This window comes from Rhagoletis pomonella, unplaced genomic scaffold, assembly GCF_013731165.1.
Source record: "Rhagoletis pomonella isolate Grant_MI unplaced genomic scaffold, Rhpom_1.0 Rhpom_scaffold_00010, whole genome shotgun sequence".
NCBI classification, from domain to species: Eukaryota; Metazoa; Arthropoda; class Insecta; order Diptera; family Tephritidae; genus Rhagoletis; species Rhagoletis pomonella.
The window spans coordinates 37,560,444-37,570,543 of NW_023458564.1; the positions used below are offsets into that span (position 1 = coordinate 37,560,444).

The 10,100-nt window shown below is 34.9% G+C and overlaps 1 protein-coding gene across 1 annotated transcript in view; it reads left to right on the forward strand.

Annotated features, from left to right (window-relative positions):
- Nucleotides 1–10,100, forward strand: part of LOC118746375 (integumentary mucin C.1-like) — a 38,099-nt gene that overhangs the window by 4,676 nt on the left and 23,323 nt on the right. The gene's annotated exons all lie outside the window — the stretch shown is intronic.

The following is a 10,100-nucleotide window of genomic DNA, read 5'->3' on the forward strand; positions in this document are numbered from 1 at the left end:
GTATTACATACTACTCAATTGCCTTTGTTGTTGTACACTTCTTATTTGGCAAATTTGATTTTACATATTCAATTGCAGCAATAAAGCTTATGTATGCACGCTTTTATTGTGTTCTGTAGTTATACAAACCCGACCAGAGCATACTGGGTAAATATTTGAGTACTTACTAGTATTTTATAGGTAGCTTTACCTGGTGTATTGGGTAAAGTTTCCATCAAGTAGTGTACGGTAAACCGTTCTGGTAGGGAACATACTTACACATTTATGGGTGTATGTATGTATGTGCATAACAGATTATTTTTTCACTTACAAGGCTTCTCACAAGGCTTTCAGAAATGGATTAATTTTGGTTTAAAATACGTTATGCAAGTAGTAAACCCGTTACAGCTTTGATATCAATTTCAACTCGCAAACAGATATGTATTTGTATATACAAATTTATGTAGCATTGTGTGTCTTCTTTAAGCTTCAATTAGGTAACAGAATAAAATTCACAATTGTCTTAGGCAGGATTAGTTTTGCATACAAAGTAATAATCAATTTAAAATGGTTACATAAAGGAACCGACTCTCATATGAAGTAGATAATATTCAAAAGTTATTGTTCACTGTACATATTTATTTAAGTTAAACGACAGTGAAAAAAAATCGACATAAGATTGTAAGGATAAATATTGATTAGCAATTTATTTGTTATTCATTCTCAGACTGAGGTGCTTTGGATTCTGAGTGGATTACGTAATTTTCGTAAAAGTTCCCGTAATCGTTGGTGCTAAAATTATGTTAATGGACAAAGTCAAACTTAAAGCTGAAAACACACCGGATCAGACATGGGTGTACGCATATACGGGACGGTAAGTTTCTTACTTAGCATTTCATAATTAATTTCCAATTCGAAAATGAATGCAATAAATGAAAACTTGAGAAGTCTTCATATCCATCTCGGTAGTATTACTCAGTAATTTTATCAACTGTGAACTTTGACTCAGAACTCGATGACAATGCAATACGAAAGATGAATTAATTCGATGGCTGGCACAGGAGTCGAGATATTTAAAAAACCCGTATTTATAGTCCGGTTTGGTTCATATTTATAACGCACATTAATTACGTGAAAAGGAATAACTCCGATTGGTGACGCAGGATTCGATATATTTAGTAAACGAGTATTTATGATCTGAATTGGTTCGTATTTAGAAAGCTTGCTTTAAAAGTATTTTATTTTACTACTAATTTATTTTAATTTTATTTAAAAAATCAACATGTGCCCAGCGTGGCAAAAAACTCTCGATTGCACCCAGCTGTTATAATCTTCAAAGACTTACATATATTTTTCGAGTTTAACCAATAAAAATTAGAACTAATTATTAATATTTTCTTCGCTCAAAGATTGTAATTATTATTGGATTTAATTTTTTCACTTAATTGTATTGATTATCCAAAAAACTTGAAAGCTTTACTTTACATCATAATAAAAGAAAATTTTCAGGTCAAAGTTTCAGCTGGTTGTATGTGTATGACCTTTTAGGTTTTAAAATAAGCATTATTTTTGATTAGAAAATTAAAACTCAATAATAATTTTTATCTCTGATCAAAAAAATAAATAAAATAAAATAGGTTCAAACCCTTTTCAACCCAAATCAAAAATTTAAAAAAATAAAAAAATTTTTTCTAATAGCAGTCGCCTCTCAGCAGGCAATGTCAAACATCTGCCATGAAAAACAGCTTATCATAAAAATACAATCGCCATTCGGAGCCGGTGTAAAACTGAAGGTCTCTCCTTATTGTGTGACAACATCATGGCGCACGCCACAAATCGGAGGAGACCCTCAACCAATCACTAACATACGTGCAAGCGCCAATCTATTCACGGTGCTAAAAAATAGTTTTCTTTTAGTTCTTGAACCCTCCATTTTTATTTCGTTAAAAACCGCTCTTTTTATCCTTGATGCATTTATATGTATACAGCTTGACTAAATTTCTTTAGATAGATTAGTTCGTTGGGAGTTTTCACCGGGTAAAATTTTAAAACTCCCTACTTTTCTTATTTTTTTCCAACTTTGACCATCTCTGATTTTAAAACTTTCTATCAAAGTATCCAAACATGTAACATTTACCAAAAAAAAAATTATTTCCGGATAAGTTAATGCCAAATGTAAGACAATGGCATGAAAATTGTCGAAGTTAAGCAATTTAAATAGAAATACGGCCTTGAATTTATTTTTGAGTATGTGCCGTACGTTCAGATTTGTTGAGCAGTTGGGAAAGGAATTCATCAATATTTAATTTAAATTGGTATTACCAATGGTTCTTTAGCAAAAAATTGTTTTTTTTTATTAAAATTTTAGAAAAATTAGCAAGAAACCGCCCACTTATATCATATACATATTTTTCTCAAAAAGTACTTCACCGATCTCGACTAAATTTGGTATATACCAAAAAGTGTTCGAAGCTCTTACAGTTTTATTTTGTAAACGGATTCAGCGGAAAATTTTACATTAGGATTGTCGCAGGTCGGATAATTTTTTAATTTCTGTAAACTTGTGTTATTTTCGACAAAAATGCAGGACGGACTCGAGTGCGTTCTAATATGAAATGCTTGTAGTCCTTTTGCCACGCCCATTACAAATTATATAACGTTGGCAATCTTATAAAATGAGCTATCGAAATAAGCCATTTGCGAAAGAAAACAAAAATGGTACATTGTTTAAAAAATGCGGTACAATTTTTTAATCGAAATTTTTGGCAAAAAAAATGTCCCAAAAAAAAATTTACAAAAACAAAAAGGCACGGAAAAAGTTCTAATAGTTCAGCAACTTTTGATTCTCTAACATAAGTGTGACATGAGGTAAGTATATTAAGAAAATTTGGAACTTTAAGAAAAGGGGATGAAATTTGTACGCTAAAACTCGTATAACTCGACAAACAACCGCGGTAGAAAAAAATGCTTGCAAACATTTTCTGAAATATGTTTAAACGTGAACACTAATTAAACAATAACATAATCCTAAATTTAGCCAAAACAGGCTAGCAATAATAAAAAAAAACTTCTACCGAAAAATAGTAGGACTTTAGGGATTTTATAAATTGAGGATACAGTTGGGCCTGCAATTAGCCTTGGTAATATACATAGTTATGAACATGAATAGCAGAAAAGCTCAGATAACCTGTGTATCTCTTACTATCACAACCAACGAGTTTCTTTCAAAATATATGTATGTATGCACTTATTCCTACTTCATTAATTGTCTATTTAAGTGGCGGTGTGACTATTCCATTAAAGATTTGTTATTAAATATTTAGCCTTGAGATACAGTAAAGTGATTGGTTATATATATATGTATATATGTACATGCGACAATTATCACTTAAGCCTAATGCCAGGAAGCTTACAAACAGAAAGTCACTTAATTGCTTATTAATGGCACATATTGAGACAAATATTTACATGTGAGTGTACGTTTCGTTACCTCAAAATCAAACATTCTATGAATATCAAATCTTCGGCACTTCCACAGACACTATACAATTTTCCATGTATGTACATTGTACACATACATATATACCTACATAAGTATTTGCTATTATCATTAACTCTTAGCATAAACACACATAAATCTAAAACAACGGCTTTGGTAGAATTCATAAATCAAGGGACATAGTCTAATAGACTCCTAAATCTACAAAGTTAATTTATGGAAGTGTGCATAGCGCCAATACAAGCAAGGTATAAGTATGTATGTATGTATGTATGTATGTATGTATGTAAGTAGATTACATTTATTTCGATACATATGGATATCATATCTAGTTTCACTCCTGGCATATTGACACCAAAATGTGTCCTTGTTGTTGTATTTTATACCAACCTGTCAAATAGCATTTACAGCGACGCACGATTGAATTACCACATACCCCCACATATGTATGTACATACATCTACAGACAGAGGCGCGGACATAAAGCTAACAAACGTTGACATGATGATACGATATGACGTCTCAACAAACGCTGCATATTAAATCAAGCCATCAAAATAAATACGTTACCATAGCTTATGGCACACGTCACTAGTGCCAACAACAATACTATATAATAACAATAATAACTCATAAGCGGTGTCACATTAGAAAGAGGAACATAGACGTATGTATTTACTTACAGGATGGTCCATATAGTGGGCTCTTTATAAATATTGAAAAAAAAATAAAAATAAAAATAAAAACATAAATAATATTAATGGCTTCGCAGCAACACATTCTGTTAACCCAGTTTTGCAAGACCTTGGTTTCTGGCTCTAATTCACGAATGGCTAATGGCTTGTTTGCGGAATATCGGTGCTTCACGGCAACCCACAAAACAAAGCCTAACGGCGTCAAATCAAAGCTCCGAGGTGGCCAATTGACATCGCCAATTGACGGCTGATAACACGATTACCGTACGATTTCGCGCAAAAGATCGCTTCTGGCATGGGCTGTGTGGCATGGCGTGCCATCCTTCAGATATCAAACATCGTTAAAGTCCATGTCTTTGATTTCTGTCCAAAAAATATGAATTATCACGCATTTGTAGTGGTTACCGTTGACCCACCTCGCGTTTCTAGCAGCATTTTCAAAGAAAAATTTGGTCAATGATACCACCGCTGCAAAAGTCTGACCGAACTGACATTTTTTGAGATTGGATTGGCTTCTCGACGACCACGTGCGGATATTTCGATCCCCAGATGCGGCGATTTTACTTGTAAACATAGCCGCCGAGATCAAAATGCGCTTTGTCAGAAAATATGATTTTTCGAGCAAAATCTTTGTCCATTTCGTGGCCCGTAAGTTTGCATTATTTCCCCAACGTTGTTCAAGCGTAAAGCAATTAATTTTGTTCCGCGGAAATATGATATTGACTTTCTGTCAAGACCTCAAACGAGAAAGAGCTGTCAATGTCAATATGTGGACCACCTTGTATAATGACATATTTACATATGAATTATCCTTTCAGAAAACTATGGGGTAATTAGCTGAAAGAAAAATCTATGAGTTGATGTAAAATTTTGTAGTAAAACAGAAACGTTCGTTAACTTTAGTAAGGTTGGAAAATGTACTAAGCATTAAAGCTTAGTTAAATTCAGCTTAAGTTAGGTTATGGATTTAAACGCTTGGTCAACTGCTTGAGAAAGCAATCTTCTAACAATCGCGATAAAATACATTTTGAAAGCGTCTTCCATTTATGTCCCCTCAAATAGTAATTCATGATGCCGAACCATGGTTGATGGCTAAAGTAAAAGGGGCACGGTCCCAGGGTACACATACTTCAGTCAATAATTATGACGTTAAGCCACCCAAATTTCCTAAAACGAAGTTATTTGGAGGAAGCTTTTTCCAAGTCGTAAATAAGAAAAATCAAGGCAGTAGTTACAATCAAACAAAATAAAAAATAATTCCGTGAAAGTCCGGTAAATATAACTAACAATTTACAATGTGAAAAAAGGATCGCTTTGTTTTTAAATTTTACCACAGTAGTTATAGTGCATCTAAGTACAATGAAATTTTCTAAAAAGTACACACAAACTTCCTCACTCTATCAAAGTGCATAGCCCTGCCCTCTTGTCAAAAACCCAAGGCTTCGCTTAAAATATTAAGATTTACACTCAAAGTGAAATCAAGTTTCGTCCCGTGTGGGGGAGGGGCCCTCATTACACTGAAAACAAAAAGAAATGTAGCGCATTGTTTCCTTAAGAGTGGTCTTTGCTGTTCAGTTTCTTTTTTACTGGCATTCATTTTTATACCTTTCATGAGCATGAAATGGTATTATAACTTTGGTCCGATGTTTGTAAGTACCAGAACAAAAAGAGATAGACCCATTAAAATGTATACTTATATGATCAGAACGTCGAGCTGAGTTGATTTATCCATGTCCGTCTGTCCGTCTGTCCGTCTGTCTGTCTGTTTGTATGCAATCTAGTCTCTCAGTTTTCGAGATATCCGGATCAAATTTGGTAGGTGGGTGTATTTTTATAATGTATTAATCATTTGTCGGAACCGGAAGAATCGGACCACTATAACATATAGCTCCCATACAACTGATTGTTCAGATATGAGATTTTTCGTTATAACTTCTCCATTTATGCAGCTACGAACATGAAATTTTGCAGCACTTGCACCCATTACCAACAGAATGCTTACAGTGAAAATTACAAAGATCGGGTCACTATAACCTATAGCTCCCATACAACTGATTGTTCAGATATAAAATTTTCCGTTATAACTCCTCCATTTATAAAGCTGGGAACAGGAAATTCCGCACTGTTTTCAATAATTATCAACAGAAAACTTACAGTTAAAATTAAAAAGATCGGATTACTATAACCTATAGCTCCCATACAACTGATTGTTCAGATATGAGATTTTTCGTTATAATTCATCCATTTATTTAGCTAGGACCATGAAATTTCGTGCTGTTTTCACTCATTATCAGCAGAAGACTTACAGTGAAAATAACGAAGATCGGGTCACTATAACCTGCAGCCCCCATACAACTGATTGTTCAGATATGAGGTCTTTTATCATATCTCCTCCATTTATGCAGCTAGGAACATGAAATTTCGCACGATTTTCACTCATTAATAACAGAATACTTACAGTGAAAATAACAAGGATCGGGTGACTACAACATATATCTTCCATACATCTGATTGTTCAGATATGGGATTTTACTGTAAAACTCCTTTATTTGATTAGCTAAAACCGATAAATTTCGTAAGATATTTTATAAATAATAATACAAAGTCTACTGAGAAAATCGTCAAAATCTATGCTGTATAAGCTTTATCTCCTATAGCACTGATTGTTCAGATACCAGTTTTTGCGATATATCTCCTTTATGTAGGAAACTAAATCCAATAAATTGTGTTACCGGTTTACATACCGATCACATAGCAGTGAAAATCACTTAGATTGGTGCCATATAAAGTATATCTTCCATACCTCTGATTGTTTAGATGTGATTTTTTATATAAGTATGTAACTCCTCTATCGATGTATGCAGATGTATTCAAAATCAGTAATCTGTCAAACTAAAATTTGCAGATCTTCATGAAAGGTATGAAGCCTTCGGCATAGCCGAAGACAGCGCTGCTCTTACTTGTTTTTATAGACTTTTGCAACCCAGATTGTTCATGCACCCCCACCGTGTATCGTTTCAAATTATAAACGAAAACCACTTTTATATTTCACGTTTATTTTAGCATTGCAATCATTCATTTGAGACCATTTGGAGAAGCACTTTTTCTCAATTTGAGAAACATAACTATTTGCATTAAAAAATCCTCTTTTTATTAGAAATTCTATGATTCGCCAGTTAAGAAACACCATTGGTGTTATGAGAAGTACCTTAGTTTTCACCTCAACCTAAAGTTGCATTCAAACCTAAATGTTTATTGTGAAGAAGCGTGAGACGAAACATGAAACTTTTCTTTAGCCAAAATCAAAACTATTTCTAAAAGCTACCACAAATGCATAGCTAAGTACAAACACAAGCAACCAACCGCTGCTAAGCAAGCAGCACACACTCGCACGCAGACGCATCAGTTGTCAGTATCCATTCGCTTAACTTTACTGACATGCATATCTGTTTTTTTCCCCACCACCACTCTGTGTGTTTACACAACTGGCTGCTTTCAACTAAATCCTTAGCCCTTAGTTTGCTTTGTAAATACGATTCGTGTATTTTTTGGTGCGGACGCAATTCAAGTTATGCTAAAAAGAGCAACCGAAGCAGAGTAGTGGAAGATTTTCAAATATTGAAAATCCGCAAATAATCCGCAAACATATGACATTTGTATATTTATAGCTTAGCTACAGTCATATGTACATATGTACGAGTACATGTAAAGCTAGCACAGTACCATGTAGCTATGAAAAACTGTCTGTATCCATATGTGTAGTGTTGAAAAGGGATACTTTAAAAAATTATATATGTATATACAAAACTACAACAAAAAGTTTTGAAGCTGACAAACTCATATATATATATTTAAGCATGCTGTATATGTATGTATATGAGTAAAGGTTCATATAAAGGTAGTTGTATGGTAGTTTTATATAAACACCAAAAGTCACCTAAGCTTCAACCGCATTTGGCATGCAGAGCGTGTTATGTGGCTGCTACCTTCCTGAATAAGTACACATACATACATACATATATACTATATATCTATGTATGTATGTACACTATTTGCTTGCGGTGTAGAAGTGTGAGTACTTACTAACACTGTGAAAAATATTAGGCATTTAGTGGTCGGATTAGATGTAGCAAACTAAAGTCGTTTTGGTGCAAAGAATCTTCGACCTGTCAGCTTAACCAAAGTGTCGAGTTATTTTAAGCTTTCTGTGATCTGAAATATCCGTGGCATGATTCCTAAAAGACACAGGTTACTATCGATTTATCATACAAACCTTTAACTACGCGAGTGATAAATAATCAAACTGTAAAAGCACTTTGCTCCAAGCGCCAAGCATTTGGCCCCATACGTCCATATGTAGGACTTACCTGCATCGGTCCCACATAACCAGAAAGTTAAAAATGTCTTCATACCTAAGGGAGTCAGATCTTCTAATGTGAAACGAAAACACTTTCGACTTATTAGCCTTACCTTTTTCTTCTTAAAAAATTTAAAAAGGTTTCTGTATGTGTGCTTGTGTATCGGGCAGATGTTACATATTTATGTATATCCATGTATGCTATCAAGCTCCCAACACGCCTACCCCACAGGAAGATCTACAAATGTAGCATTTCACCAATTAGTTACCCCTAACGAAAAAGCCTTTAATTTAATGGCGTTTTTTTTTTTTGATACAGAAGTGACGTACATCCGGTAGCGAATGGTAAATCTTTACTCCAAGCAGAAATTTCAGTACCCACGGTTGTATTTATCCTACTTCTTCTGCCACGTGCCACGTGCTAGAACTAATTGCATGAAGATAGGGGGAATTTTTGGCACTGGACACGTTTAAATAGGCACGACACTAGTAGGATATCTCTCCCCACTTATAAGGAGCTCAACGATAAAAATCTCTCTGTGAGTTTACCGGGCACGAACTGTCAAACCATTGCCTATGATGACGATCGCGCCGTGCCTAAAAAATCCTCAAGTTCTTTTACAAAATGCTCTATGTTCTCTTTAGACCTGGACGAAGGAAAGCGAACTCAACACCAACCCTACTAAATCAGTCCTACCCGACAGCAACCTTCAGTTTGAAAAATGGTTTTCCCATACATATCCACGGAAAAACAAATCCGAAGACAAAGTCTTGGAAGTTTACATTAACTCTATTCATTGACATCGACGGCTTTAAAATGTGGCAGAGCATACTCGACGAATTTCTTTGAAATTATGCTTCGGATTGCCACTATGCAATCAAAGAAGCTGCCCTGTGGCTGATTAGGGCTAATCTTAACCGTCTTCGCCGCTAATAAATCTTTAGAATGCTGCCATCCAAGTACACCACAAGAGCGATTTGGTTCCGAACTACAGAAATATATATGTATATCAGGCAAATGAAATGGTCAGCAGCGGAACAGGCCTTTCTGCCAAAAACATTTCCCATGGAGAGCGTATACTGTTTTCATCCCGAAACCAGTGGCTTGAAACTTTTTGAGTTGAACTGGCGAATTTTAAGCAAAGCATCAACATTTGGGGTAGCACGTCAAATCGGCCCAAACTCGAAAGCAAACACCCCAAACTGAAGGTGGTTGGTGAAGCTGCCGAGATGGGGACGAATTTTAAAGCATCCAACAATTATTTCGCCATTTTCGGAGACAAACGAGACTCAGGCAACTTTATCTTTGTTAATCATGTAATATTAACCAAGATGAAAATTGTTTCACATGATTGTAAGCGTCGTAGCTGTAGGTGGCATGCGAGAGCGGCATAAACGTGGACCGATCTGTTACAGAATTGACCAGTTTTAGTTTACAGGAAACCTGCTGATGCTGATTGTAGCAGCAGTGGAATTAGGCGGTATTAAAAAATGATGTTTTTAAGGTTAGTAGATATTCTACGGTTAAAACTTTTCCGACCGATCTTAGGCACTTTAGAAACAAAAAAAA